The sequence below is a fragment of the Poromitra crassiceps genome (genome assembly GCF_964638095.1).
Source record: "Poromitra crassiceps genome assembly, chromosome: 4".
Classification (NCBI taxonomy): domain Eukaryota; kingdom Metazoa; phylum Chordata; class Actinopteri; order Beryciformes; family Melamphaidae; genus Poromitra; species Poromitra crassiceps.
The window spans coordinates 59,120,041-59,135,541 of NC_139626.1; the positions used below are offsets into that span (position 1 = coordinate 59,120,041).

A 15,501-nucleotide genomic window follows, 5' to 3' on the forward strand; every position below is an offset into this window, starting at 1 on the left:
GTTTATTACCTTTGATAGGTTTGGCTCCTGAGCCCCTCTCGGCGATTTAGATTTGCGCCGTCCTCTTCGTATTTTTTTCGACGTTGATTTTTGGGAGCTGGTTGTGACAGTTTGGGCCAATCGTCGCCTAAAAAATCGCTCCTTCCTCCGGTGTGTTCCGTGGATGTAGAGGACATGTTGTCGGTCTCCTCGCCACTCGAGAGGTTAAACGATACCGTTCTGGTGCGGCTGGGTGCTGGTGGTTGGAAACGGCCTCGGGGTTTAGCACCCCAGTGGTAAACTTTGCCTCGTGCATAGTCATCCTTGTCTCGGTTAAGTTTCCCCAGTTTGAGTTGTTTAGTAAGCATGACTAGTTTGTCTAAATCTTCCTTGAGTTTTCCTTCAAAGGGGAGGGTGTTTTGTTCATTACCAGCAGCGGCAGCTGTGATGGCAGACTGTACGTCCTTTATTTGTGTTTGTAAGGCCTCCTTCTGTTTTTTTGCGTTTTCGATTAACAGCAAAATCAAATCCATAGAGCATTTGTTTAGAATCGATTCCCATTTTTCTTTAAATGCGTCGTCGTCTGAGTGGAAAGCTGGGAATTTCTGTATTCTCAGGCCTCTCGGTATGTGGCTCTCACGCCAGTAATCAGAGAGAGATACGATGTCCCAGTGAAGTTTCACATCTTTTTCCATAAGTCTCCGTAGGTCAAAATAACGTTGGTTCAAGTCAGAAGAAGTGTGCGGGAGGCTAGCTGTGCCTCCGTATAGAGACTCGGAAGCAATGATATTTCTCCCTTCCTCGGCAGAGTAGGCGAAAGTAGACATATTGCAGGTGAAACAGACAAGTCAAAACACGACAAAAAACGCTCGAAAGCGGAGCGAACGCCAGAGGCAAACCTCCCCGTGGGTTTGCCGGCAAAACACTAGAGAAAATGGGGGAGCTGGCGTGCTCTGTCGTATGTGTCTGTTTGTTTGTTTATTTGTTTGAGGTGCTCTTGGTGAGGGAACTATTAATAAATATAGTGCCAGAGGCCACTTACTTGTGCAGTGTGGTGGCCTCAAGCAAATCCAAGGCGACACTCGTTGAGGGAGGTAAGAGGAAGGAAAGTAGGAAAAAGAGAAAGTTGCCTACGCGTTTCGGCCGCTGTGGCCTTCGTCAGGGCAAATGTTGTGTGCTCAGGTGTGCACGTAACTTGTAGTGGTTTATGCTTCCGGTTAGGAAAATAAGTGTTTCCGGAATACGTGAAAAAATGATATCCAATTTCAAAATAAAAGTATGGAAAAAATTGCGTGAAAGAAATTAAAATTGAAAATATTTTTGGTAATGGGACAGTATTTATAAAAAAGGTCTATAATCGATCTCTTCATTTAAGCCAGGGAGAGCCATAGCATCAAATTTGAAGATCCAGAATGTTTCTCTCTGAAGAAGTTTCTTGAGGCGATCCTGCCCTCTTGTGGTCTGCTGTATATGTTCAATTCCCTCTGCTCTGAGTAAAGTGTCATTACTGTCATGTGAGTCACTGAAGTGCCTAGCCATAGGGTAGTCTGTGTTCTTGGATCTGATAGCATATTTATGCTCGCTGACGCGGTCTTTGAGTCTACGTTTTGTTCGTCCAATATAGAAAAAGCCACAAGGGCAGGTGAGACGGTAGACAACATAAGTAGTGTTACAGTTAAAGAAATGTCTATGTTGGTAGGTGTGGTTGGTTTTCAAGTCTGTGAAGGTTTTGTTACGTATGATGTTGTCACAGTGATTGCAATGTCCACATCTATAGTTGCCCATAGGTCTTCTGAGCCATGACTCTTTTTGTTCGGCCGGCAGGTAGCTGTGTACAAGTTTATCTCTGAGGGAGGGAGCTCTTCTGTAGGAAAAAATGGGAGGGGTGGGAAAAAGTTGTCTGAGCGTGCTGTCACAAGTGATGATGTTCCAATTGGATCTGATTATTTGGTTGATGTGAGGGGCCTGGGTGCTGTATGTTGTAGTGAAGAAGGTCCGGTTCTCATTCTCCTTGGTTGTTCTGGTGCTATATACTAGTGTGTCTCTGTTTAAGGTGGTAGCTGACACTCGTGCTCTTAACACATGGTGAGGTTTGTAATTGCGTTCAATAAAACGCTCTGCCATGTTGTGAGACTGTATAGTAAAATCTTGATCTTGATCACATATCCTTCTCAGTCTTAAGAACTGGCCCTGTGGAATATTTTTCTTGAGATGGGGAGGGTGGAAGCTGTCTGCATGTAGAATGGTGTTGCGGTCTGTAGGTTTTTTGTAGATGGTGGTGTGCAGCTGTTGATCTTCTCCCCTGGAGATAGTGAGGTCCAAGAAGTTAATCTTTTCTTTTGAGTATTCGAGGGACAGTCTGATGTTGTTGTTGGTGGAATTCAGGTATTTATGGAAATCTAGTAGATCAGACTCACTGCCTTTCCACAGGATAATGATATCGTCGATGTAACGTCCCCACCAAATAATGTTTTGAAAGTATTTGTTTTTAGCTGGATCCTGTATGTATTCCTTCTCCCAGAGGCCGAGAAAGAGGTTGGCGTAATTTGGGGCAAAGGCCGCCCCCATGGCTGTGCCTTTAAGTTGTTTGTAGTACTCGTCTCTGAAGAGGAAAACATTGTTGTAAAGAACCCAGCGGGTGAGGTCAATGATGAAGGAGTGAGGTGGGGAGGTTTCTTCATTCATGTTAAGGAAATGTTCCATAGCACGGAGGCCCTCGGTGTGTTCGATGTTGGTATAGAGGGAATTCACATCACAGGTAATGAGGAAGTCAAAGTTAACCGTTTTAAGGGAATGTATTTTCTGCAGAACCTGGTTTGTGTCTTTGATGTAAGACGGAAGGAGTGGGACCAGAGGTTTAATGAAGTGGTCAATGTACTGGGAGGCAGGTTCAGTGAGAGAGCCATTGGCGGAAATGATTGGCCGACCAGGAGGATTGTCTTTGGGTTCCTTGTGCACCTTGGGCAAGAGGTAGAAGGCAGCAGTGGTAGGGTGTTCACAGTTTAAAAAGGAGAATTCATGATCAGAAACCCAGCCCTCTTCTTTAGCTACTGTAAGAAAGTTGTTAAAGTCAGTTTTCATGGCTGGGAGGGGACTCACTGTTAGTTTCTGATAGTAGGTGTTGTCGTTGAGCTGACGGTGTGCCTCCAGTATGTATTTAGTTTTGTCCAATACAACTACTGCTCCTCCCTTGTCAGCTGGTCTTATGATGATGCTGTCATTCTTCTCCAAATCCTCAAGTAGGCTGCGTTCCTTGAGAGATAGGTTGTTGTGGGTGAGGGGCCTATTTTGTGTTTTAGCAAACAAAGTTTCAATTTCATGATCAACTTTCTTAGTAAAGGTAAGTAGTGTAGCATTGTTGCATAACGGACTGAAGGTTGATTTGGGTTTGAAAGGTGTAGCTGCTGGTGTATAACTGATGCTATTGGCTACTGTTGGCTGGGGTTGAGAAGCATACCATGTTCTTAAATGCAAATTACGGTAAAATCTGAAAAGGTCTATTTTGGTCTGAAAGAGGGTAGTTGAGTGCATGGGACAAAACGTTAAACCTTTAGACAGAACTAGTTCGGCATCTTTTGACAAATAGGTGGTAGAGAGGTTTATTACCTTTGATAGGTTTGGCTCCTGAGCCCCTCTCGGCGATTTAGATTTGCGCCGTCCTCTTCGTATTTTTTTCGACGTTGATTTTTGGGAGCTGGTTGTGACAGTTTGGGCCAATCGTCGCCTAAAAAATCGCTCCTTCCTCCGGTGTGTTCCGTGGATGTAGAGGACATGTTGTCGGTCTCCTCGCCACTCGAGAGGTTAAACGATACCGTTCTGGTGCGGCTGGGTGCTGGTGGTTGGAAACGGCCTCGGGGTTTAGCACCCCAGTGGTAAACTTTGCCTCGTGCATAGTCATCCTTGTCTCGGTTAAGTTTCCCCAGTTTGAGTTGTTTAGTAAGCATGACTAGTTTGTCTAAATCTTCCTTGAGTTTTCCTTCAAAGGGGAGGGTGTTTTGTTCATTACCAGCAGCGGCAGCTGTGATGGCAGACTGTACGTCCTTTATTTGTGTTTGTAAGGCCTCCTTCTGTTTTTTTGCGTTTTCGATTAACAGCAAAATCAAATCCATAGAGCATTTGTTTAGAATCGATTCCCATTTTTCTTTAAATGCGTCGTCGTCTGAGTGGAAAGCTGGGAATTTCTGTATTCTCAGGCCTCTCGGTATGTGGCTCTCACGCCAGTAATCAGAGAGAGATACGATGTCCCAGTGAAGTTTCACATCTTTTTCCATAAGTCTCCGTAGGTCAAAATAACGTTGGTTCAAGTCAGAAGAAGTGTGCGGGAGGCTAGCTGTGCCTCCGTATAGAGACTCGGAAGCAATGATATTTCTCCCTTCCTCGGCAGAGTAGGCGAAAGTAGACATATTGCAGGTGAAACAGACAAGTCAAAACACGACAAAAAACGCTCGAAAGCGGAGCGAACGCCAGAGGCAAACCTCCCCGTGGGTTTGCCGGCAAAACACTAGAGAAAATGGGGGAGCTGGCGTGCTCTGTCGTATGTGTCTGTTTGTTTGTTTATTTGTTTGAGGTGCTCTTGGTGAGGGAACTATTAATAAATATAGTGCCAGAGGCCACTTACTTGTGCAGTGTGGTGGCCTCAAGCAAATCCAAGGCGACACTCGTTGAGGGAGGTAAGAGGAAGGAAAGTAGGAAAAAGAGAAAGTTGCCTACGCGTTTCGGCCGCTGTGGCCTTCGTCAGGGCAAATGTTGTGTGCTCAGGTGTGCACGTAACTTGTAGTGGTTTATGCTTCCGGTTAGGAAAATAAGTGTTTCCGGAATACGTGAAAAAATGATATCCAATTTCAAAATAAAAGTATGGAAAAAATTGCGTGAAAGAAATTAAAATTGAAAATATTTTTGGTAATGGGACAGTATTTATAAAAAAGGTCTATAATCGATCTCTTCATTTAAGCCAGGGAGAGCCATAGCATCAAATTTGAAGATCCAGAATGTTTCTCTCTGAAGAAGTTTCTTGAGGCGATCCTGCCCTCTTGTGGTCTGCTGTATATGTTCAATTCCCTCTGCTCTGAGTAAAGTGTCATTACTGTCATGTGAGTCACTGAAGTGCCTAGCCATAGGGTAGTCTGTGTTCTTGGATCTGATAGCATATTTATGCTCGCTGACGCGGTCTTTGAGTCTACGTTTTGTTCGTCCAATATAGAAAAAGCCACAAGGGCAGGTGAGACGGTAGACAACATAAGTAGTGTTACAGTTAAAGAAATGTCTATGTTGGTAGGTGTGGTTGGTTTTCAAGTCTGTGAAGGTTTTGTTACGTATGATGTTGTCACAGTGATTGCAATGTCCACATCTATAGTTGCCCATAGGTCTTCTGAGCCATGACTCTTTTTGTTCGGCCGGCAGGTAGCTGTGTACAAGTTTATCTCTGAGGGAGGGAGCTCTTCTGTAGGAAAAAATGGGAGGGGTGGGAAAAAGTTGTCTGAGCGTGCTGTCACAAGTGATGATGTTCCAATTGGATCTGATTATTTGGTTGATGTGAGGGGCCTGGGTGCTGTATGTTGTAGTGAAGAAGGTCCGGTTCTCATTCTCCTTGGTTGTTCTGGTGCTATATACTAGTGTGTCTCTGTTTAAGGTGGTAGCTGACACTCGTGCTCTTAACACATGGTGAGGTTTGTAATTGCGTTCAATAAAACGCTCTGCCATGTTGTGAGACTGTATAGTAAAATCTTGATCTTGATCACATATCCTTCTCAGTCTTAAGAACTGGCCCTGTGGAATATTTTTCTTGAGATGGGGAGGGTGGAAGCTGTCTGCATGTAGAATGGTGTTGCGGTCTGTAGGTTTTTTGTAGATGGTGGTGTGCAGCTGTTGATCTTCTCCCCTGGAGATAGTGAGGTCCAAGAAGTTAATCTTTTCTTTTGAGTATTCGAGGGACAGTCTGATGTTGTTGTTGGTGGAATTCAGGTATTTATGGAAATCTAGTAGATCAGACTCACTGCCTTTCCACAGGATAATGATATCGTCGATGTAACGTCCCCACCAAATAATGTTTTGAAAGTATTTGTTTTTAGCTGGATCCTGTATGTATTCCTTCTCCCAGAGGCCGAGAAAGAGGTTGGCGTAATTTGGGGCAAAGGCCGCCCCCATGGCTGTGCCTTTAAGTTGTTTGTAGTACTCGTCTCTGAAGAGGAAAACATTGTTGTAAAGAACCCAGCGGGTGAGGTCAATGATGAAGGAGTGAGGTGGGGAGGTTTCTTCATTCATGTTAAGGAAATGTTCCATAGCACGGAGGCCCTCGGTGTGTTCGATGTTGGTATAGAGGGAATTCACATCACAGGTAATGAGGAAGTCAAAGTTAACCGTTTTAAGGGAATGTATTTTCTGCAGAACCTGGTTTGTGTCTTTGATGTAAGACGGAAGGAGTGGGACCAGAGGTTTAATGAAGTGGTCAATGTACTGGGAGGCAGGTTCAGTGAGAGAGCCATTGGCGGAAATGATTGGCCGACCAGGAGGATTGTCTTTGGGTTCCTTGTGCACCTTGGGCAAGAGGTAGAAGGCAGCAGTGGTAGGGTGTTCACAGTTTAAAAAGGAGAATTCATGATCAGAAACCCAGCCCTCTTCTTTAGCTACTGTAAGAAAGTTGTTAAAGTCAGTTTTCATGGCTGGGAGGGGACTCACTGTTAGTTTCTGATAGTAGGTGTTGTCGTTGAGCTGACGGTGTGCCTCCAGTATGTATTTAGTTTTGTCCAATACAACTACTGCTCCTCCCTTGTCAGCTGGTCTTATGATGATGCTGTCATTCTTCTCCAAATCCTCAAGTAGGCTGCGTTCCTTGAGAGATAGGTTGTTGTGGGTGAGGGGCCTATTTTGTGTTTTAGCAAACAAAGTTTCAATTTCATGATCAACTTTCTTAGTAAAGGTAAGTAGTGTAGCATTGTTGCATAACGGACTGAAGGTTGATTTGGGTTTGAAAGGTGTAGCTGCTGGTGTATAACTGATGCTATTGGCTACTGTTGGCTGGGGTTGAGAAGCATACCATGTTCTTAAATGCAAATTACGGTAAAATCTGAAAAGGTCTATTTTGGTCTGAAAGAGGGTAGTTGAGTGCATGGGACAAAACGTTAAACCTTTAGACAGAACTAGTTCGGCATCTTTTGACAAATAGGTGGTAGAGAGGTTTATTACCTTTGATAGGTTTGGCTCCTGAGCCCCTCTCGGCGATTTAGATTTGCGCCGTCCTCTTCGTATTTTTTTCGACGTTGATTTTTGGGAGCTGGTTGTGACAGTTTGGGCCAATCGTCGCCTAAAAAATCGCTCCTTCCTCCGGTGTGTTCCGTGGATGTAGAGGACATGTTGTCGGTCTCCTCGCCACTCGAGAGGTTAAACGATACCGTTCTGGTGCGGCTGGGTGCTGGTGGTTGGAAACGGCCTCGGGGTTTAGCACCCCAGTGGTAAACTTTGCCTCGTGCATAGTCATCCTTGTCTCGGTTAAGTTTCCCCAGTTTGAGAACCATGTTTGAGAACCCCAGTTTGAGAACCCCAAATTAAGAACCATGTTCTTAATTTGCATTTAAGAACATGGTATGCTTCTCAACCCCAGCCAACAGTAGCCAATAGCATCAGTTATACACCAGCAGCTACACCTTTCAAACCCAAATCAACCTTCAGTCCGTTATGCAACAATGCTACACTACTTACCTTTACTAAGAAAGTTGATCATGAAATTGAAACTTTGTTTGCTAAAACACAAAATAGGCCCCTCACCCACAACAACCTATCTCTCAAGGAACGCAGCCTACTTGAGGATTTGGAGAAGAATGACAGCATCATCATAAGACCAGCTGACAAGGGAGGAGCAGTAGTTGTATTGGACAAAACTAAATACATACTGGAGGCACACCGTCAGCTCAACGACAACACCTACTATCAGAAACTAACAGTGAGTCCCCTCCCAGCCATGAAAACTGACTTTAACAACTTTCTTACAGTAGCTAAAGAAGAGGGCTGGGTTTCTGATCATGAATTCTCCTTTTTAAACTGTGAACACCCTACCACTGCTGCCTTCTACCTCTTGCCCAAGGTGCACAAGGAACCCAAAGACAATCCTCCTGGTCGGCCAATCATTTCCGCCAATGGCTCTCTCACTGAACCTGCCTCCCAGTACATTGACCACTTCATTAAACCTCTGGTCCCACTCCTTCCGTCTTACATCAAAGACACAAACCAGGTTCTGCAGAAAATACATTCCCTTAAAACGGTTAACTTTGACTTCCTCATTACCTGTGATGTGAATTCCCTCTATACCAACATCGAACACACCGAGGGCCTCCGTGCTATGGAACATTTCCTTAACATGAATGAAGAAACCTCCCCACCTCACTCCTTCATCATTGACCTCACCCGCTGGGTTCTTTACAACAATGTTTTCCTCTTCAGAGACGAGTACTACAAACAACTTAAAGGCACAGCCATGGGGGCGGCCTTTGCCCCAAATTACGCCAACCTCTTTCTCGGCCTCTGGGAGAAGGAATACATACAGGATCCAGCTAAAAACAAATACTTTCAAAACATTATTTGGTGGGGACGTTACATCGACGATATCATTATCCTGTGGAAAGGCAGTGAGTCTGATCTACTAGATTTCCATAAATACCTGAATTCCACCAACAACAACATCAGACTGTCCCTCGAATACTCAAAAGAAAAGATTAACTTCTTGGACCTCACTATCTCCAGGGGAGAAGATCAACAGCTGCACACCACCATCTACAAAAAACCTACAGACCGCAACACCATTCTACATGCAGACAGCTTCCACCCTCCCCATCTCAAGAAAAATATTCCACAGGGCCAGTTCTTAAGACTGAGAAGGATATGTGATCAAGATCAAGATTTTACTATACAGTCTCACAACATGGCAGAGCGTTTTATTGAACGCAATTACAAACCTCACCATGTGTTAAGAGCACGAGTGTCAGCTACCACCTTAAACAGAGACACACTAGTATATAGCACCAGAACAACCAAGGAGAATGAGAACCGGACCTTCTTCACTACAACATACAGCACCCAGGCCCCTCACATCAACCAAATAATCAGATCCAATTGGAACATCATCACTTGTGACAGCACGCTCAGACAACTTTTTCCCACCCCTCCCATTTTTTCCTACAGAAGAGCTCCCTCCCTCAGAGATAAACTTGTACACAGCTACCTGCCGGCCGAACAAAAAGAGTCATGGCTCAGAAGACCTATGGGCAACTATAGATGTGGACATTGCAATCACTGTGACAACATCATACGTAACAAAACCTTCACAGACTTGAAAACCAACCACACCTACCAACATAGACATTTCTTTAACTGTAACACTACTTATGTTGTCTACCGTCTCACCTGCCCTTGTGGCTTTTTCTATATTGGACGAACAAAACGTAGACTCAAAGACCGCGTCAGCGAGCATAAATATGCTATCAGATCCAAGAACACAGACTACCCTATGGCTAGGCACTTCAGTGACTCACATGACAGTAATGACACTTTACTCAGAGCAGAGGGAATTGAACATATACAGCAGACCACAAGAGGGCAGGATCGCCTCAAGAAACTTCTTCAGAGAGAAACATTCTGGATCTTCAAATTTGATGCTATGGCTCTCCCTGGCTTAAATGAAGAGATCGATTATAGACCTTTTTTATAAATACTGTCCCATTACCAAAAATATTTTCAATTTTAATTTCTTTCACGCAATTTTTTCCATACTTTTATTTTGAAATTGGATATCATTTTTTCACGTATTCCGGAAACACTTATTTTCCTAACCGGAAGCATAAACCACTACAAGTTACGTGCACACCTGAGCACACAACATTTGCCCTGACGAAGGCCACAGCGGCCGAAACGCGTAGGCAACTTTCTCTTTTTCCTACTTTCCTTCCTCTTACCTCCCTCAACGAGTGTCGCCTTGGATTTGCTTGAGGCCACCACACTGCACAAGTAAGTGGCCTCTGGCACTATATTTATTAATAGTTCCCTCACCAAGAGCACCTCAAACAAATAAACAAACAAACAGACACATACGACAGAGCACGCCAGCTCCCCCATTTTCTCTAGTGTTTTGCCGGCAAACCCACGGGGAGGTTTGCCTCTGGCGTTCGCTCCGCTTTCGAGCGTTTTTTGTCGTGTTTTGACTTGTCTGTTTCACCTGCAATATGTCTACTTTCGCCTACTCTGCCGAGGAAGGGAGAAATATCATTGCTTCCGAGTCTCTATACGGAGGCACAGCTAGCCTCCCGCACACTTCTTCTGACTTGAACCAACGTTATTTTGACCTACGGAGACTTATGGAAAAAGATGTGAAACTTCACTGGGACATCGTATCTCTCTCTGATTACTGGCGTGAGAGCCACATACCGAGAGGCCTGAGAATACAGAAATTCCCAGCTTTCCACTCAGACGACGACGCATTTAAAGAAAAATGGGAATCGATTCTAAACAAATGCTCTATGGATTTGATTTTGCTGTTAATCGAAAACGCAAAAAAACAGAAGGAGGCCTTACAAACACAAATAAAGGACGTACAGTCTGCCATCACAGCTGCCGCTGCTGGTAATGAACAAAACACCCTCCCCTTTGAAGGAAAACTCAAGGAAGATTTAGACAAACTAGTCATGCTTACTAAACAACTCAAACTGGGGAAACTTAACCGAGACAAGGATGACTATGCACGAGGCAAAGTTTACCACTGGGGTGCTAAACCCCGAGGCCGTTTCCAACCACCAGCACCCAGCCGCACCAGAACGGTATCGTTTAACCTCTCGAGTGGCGAGGAGACCGACAACATGTCCTCTACATCCACGGAACACACCGGAGGAAGGAGCGATTTTTTAGGCGACGATTGGCCCAAACTGTCACAACCAGCTCCCAAAAATCAACGTCGAAAAAAATACGAAGAGGACGGCGCAAATCTAAATCGCCGAGAGGGGCTCAGGAGCCAAACCTATCAAAGGTAATAAACCTCTCTACCACCTATTTGTCAAAAGATGCCGAACTAGTTCTGTCTAAAGGTTTAACGTTTTGTCCCATGCACTCAACTACCCTCTTTCAGACCAAAATAGACCTTTTCAGATTTTACCGTAATTTGCATTTAAGAACATGGTATGCTTCTCAACCCCAGCCAACAGTAGCCAATAGCATCAGTTATACACCAGCAGCTACACCTTTCAAACCCAAATCAACCTTCAGTCCGTTATGCAACAATGCTACACTACTTACCTTTACTAAGAAAGTTGATCATGAAATTGAAACTTTGTTTGCTAAAACACAAAATAGGCCCCTCACCCACAACAACCTATCTCTCAAGGAACGCAGCCTACTTGAGGATTTGGAGAAGAATGACAGCATCATCATAAGACCAGCTGACAAGGGAGGAGCAGTAGTTGTATTGGACAAAACTAAATACATACTGGAGGCACACCGTCAGCTCAACGACAACACCTACTATCAGAAACTAACAGTGAGTCCCCTCCCAGCCATGAAAACTGACTTTAACAACTTTCTTACAGTAGCTAAAGAAGAGGGCTGGGTTTCTGATCATGAATTCTCCTTTTTAAACTGTGAACACCCTACCACTGCTGCCTTCTACCTCTTGCCCAAGGTGCACAAGGAACCCAAAGACAATCCTCCTGGTCGGCCAATCATTTCCGCCAATGGCTCTCTCACTGAACCTGCCTCCCAGTACATTGACCACTTCATTAAACCTCTGGTCCCACTCCTTCCGTCTTACATCAAAGACACAAACCAGGTTCTGCAGAAAATACATTCCCTTAAAACGGTTAACTTTGACTTCCTCATTACCTGTGATGTGAATTCCCTCTATACCAACATCGAACACACCGAGGGCCTCCGTGCTATGGAACATTTCCTTAACATGAATGAAGAAACCTCCCCACCTCACTCCTTCATCATTGACCTCACCCGCTGGGTTCTTTACAACAATGTTTTCCTCTTCAGAGACGAGTACTACAAACAACTTAAAGGCACAGCCATGGGGGCGGCCTTTGCCCCAAATTACGCCAACCTCTTTCTCGGCCTCTGGGAGAAGGAATACATACAGGATCCAGCTAAAAACAAATACTTTCAAAACATTATTTGGTGGGGACGTTACATCGACGATATCATTATCCTGTGGAAAGGCAGTGAGTCTGATCTACTAGATTTCCATAAATACCTGAATTCCACCAACAACAACATCAGACTGTCCCTCGAATACTCAAAAGAAAAGATTAACTTCTTGGACCTCACTATCTCCAGGGGAGAAGATCAACAGCTGCACACCACCATCTACAAAAAACCTACAGACCGCAACACCATTCTACATGCAGACAGCTTCCACCCTCCCCATCTCAAGAAAAATATTCCACAGGGCCAGTTCTTAAGACTGAGAAGGATATGTGATCAAGATCAAGATTTTACTATACAGTCTCACAACATGGCAGAGCGTTTTATTGAACGCAATTACAAACCTCACCATGTGTTAAGAGCACGAGTGTCAGCTACCACCTTAAACAGAGACACACTAGTATATAGCACCAGAACAACCAAGGAGAATGAGAACCGGACCTTCTTCACTACAACATACAGCACCCAGGCCCCTCACATCAACCAAATAATCAGATCCAATTGGAACATCATCACTTGTGACAGCACGCTCAGACAACTTTTTCCCACCCCTCCCATTTTTTCCTACAGAAGAGCTCCCTCCCTCAGAGATAAACTTGTACACAGCTACCTGCCGGCCGAACAAAAAGAGTCATGGCTCAGAAGACCTATGGGCAACTATAGATGTGGACATTGCAATCACTGTGACAACATCATACGTAACAAAACCTTCACAGACTTGAAAACCAACCACACCTACCAACATAGACATTTCTTTAACTGTAACACTACTTATGTTGTCTACCGTCTCACCTGCCCTTGTGGCTTTTTCTATATTGGACGAACAAAACGTAGACTCAAAGACCGCGTCAGCGAGCATAAATATGCTATCAGATCCAAGAACACAGACTACCCTATGGCTAGGCACTTCAGTGACTCACATGACAGTAATGACACTTTACTCAGAGCAGAGGGAATTGAACATATACAGCAGACCACAAGAGGGCAGGATCGCCTCAAGAAACTTCTTCAGAGAGAAACATTCTGGATCTTCAAATTTGATGCTATGGCTCTCCCTGGCTTAAATGAAGAGATCGATTATAGACCTTTTTTATAAATACTGTCCCATTACCAAAAATATTTTCAATTTTAATTTCTTTCACGCAATTTTTTCCATACTTTTATTTTGAAATTGGATATCATTTTTTCACGTATTCCGGAAACACTTATTTTCCTAACCGGAAGCATAAACCACTACAAGTTACGTGCACACCTGAGCACACAACATTTGCCCTGACGAAGGCCACAGCGGCCGAAACGCGTAGGCAACTTTCTCTTTTTCCTACTTTCCTTCCTCTTACCTCCCTCAACGAGTGTCGCCTTGGATTTGCTTGAGGCCACCACACTGCACAAGTAAGTGGCCTCTGGCACTATATTTATTAATAGTTCCCTCACCAAGAGCACCTCAAACAAATAAACAAACAAACAGACACATACGACAGAGCACGCCAGCTCCCCCATTTTCTCTAGATTTTATTTGTATTTGAAATTTTTTTTCTGAAAAAATCCATAGATAAGACGCACCGTTATATAAGCCGCAGGGGCCAAAAAACGGGAAAAAAGCCGCGGCTTATAGTCCGGAATTTACGGTAATCGTTGTTATTATCAAGGTCGACTTTTATTATTGAAATTCGAAATTCGATTTTTTTTTTTTTTTTTTTTTTTTTTGAGTGAAATGTTGCATTGTCTCCCCTGATTCTAAGTATAGTCAAATCGCTTGGTTTGAGCAAGTAAAACAATTTTTATAAGCATTTTAAGCAAGGTTTATGGAAAAATGAATGGCGGATGAAATCCCATGAAGAGGGAGAGGGGGTGACTTTGGCACTCAGACCTGAGCCTACTAAATATTTAATGAACCACTCATGATTGTCAAAACTGTTTTTTATTTTCGAAAATGTCAATGTCATGTAACATGTTGTTTACTTCAGTGGTGCAATGCTTGTTTGAGCTAAAAATCCACAGCAGAAGCTTTTTATATTAATTAATAAAGCCGTAGACTTAGAATCAGGGGAGACAATGCAACATTTCACTCACAAAAAAAAAATACATTTTTAATTTTTTTTACATTTTTATTTTTATTTTCGAATTTCGAATTAAATTCGAATTTGGCCAGCGAATTTCGAATAGTGTTTTTGCTAGAAATGCCCATCCCTAATGCTTTTAGGGTCCTGGTTGCGGATAGCACTCCTGTGTTTTGTAATCCTGGTTTTGAGAGCTCTAGATGTTTTCCCAATGTACGCGAGTCCGCAGGGACACTTGATCATATATATTACATTACCGTAGTTGTTTTACAGGAGATAAAGCTCTTGATGTCAAACGATTTGCCTGAGTGAGGATGGTTAAAAGTCTTAGTTTTGTAGGTGAAATGGCATTGCTGGCAATTCCCACATTTAAAGTTCCCAGAAGGGGGCCGACTGAGAAAATGTGAAGGGGTAGGAGGAGGGAGGTCTGCTCTCACTAACATGTTACGAAGATTTGGTGGTCGTTTATATATGAATGGTGACTCGCTGTTTCCAGAGAGCTGATTGGTAAGCAGGTGGGTCTTTCATGGGTTTTGATCTTAGCCTCTGAACGTAACCTGCTACAAAGCAGGTTAGCCGTAGAGCATAAGTTGCTATGGTGATCTATCTCGGTAAGAAGTTAACTAGCTTCGTGGTACGGCAAACCCAGGGTTAAACCTGAAGTTACCTCGCTAAGCCGCTAATCTTGCATCGTGGTATAGGCCTCAGAAGTAGCTCAACGGTCTGATGTATAATATCTGTATGTATAGTGTTAAAAGTTGTGTGAACTGTTGCAGTTTTTAAAACAAAGTGAATTTAGATAAAAGCACAGCCTGCTAGAGTGAGACACTCGAGGCTGGCTCCATAGGGTCACTAGTCAAGTCAAGTCAAGTCAAGTTTATTTGTATAGCACATTTCATACACAGAGGCAATTCAAAGTGCTTCACATAAAATGGTTGACAGGAAAATAAAAGAATAGAAGAGAATAACATGGACATTTAAAAGCATCACCACAACAAAACTTAAAAAAAAATAAATAAAATAAAATAAAAGTGCATTAAGCAACAGGCGCAGCAGTTGCAAAAAGAGCTAAAACTTAGAGGAATAGACTATATAAGAAACATGACTAGACACACATATGATAGTGATTGAGAAATAGCTGTCAGCAGTTAAAAGCGACGGTAAACATAAAAGTCTCTTTAGTCTATTTTTAAAAATAAGTAAGGTTGGGGCAGATCTGAGGTTTTCAGGCAATTTGTTCCAGCTAGCAGAAGCATAGTGGGTAAATGCGGCCTTCCCATGATTT

General features: G+C 43.5%; 1 protein-coding gene across 1 annotated transcript in view; it reads left to right on the top strand.

The window, feature by feature from the left end:
• Positions 1–15,501, top strand: part of taf5l (TAF5-like RNA polymerase II, p300/CBP-associated factor (PCAF)-associated factor) — a 44,658-nt gene that overhangs the window by 12,010 nt on the left and 17,147 nt on the right. The window lies entirely within an intron of this gene.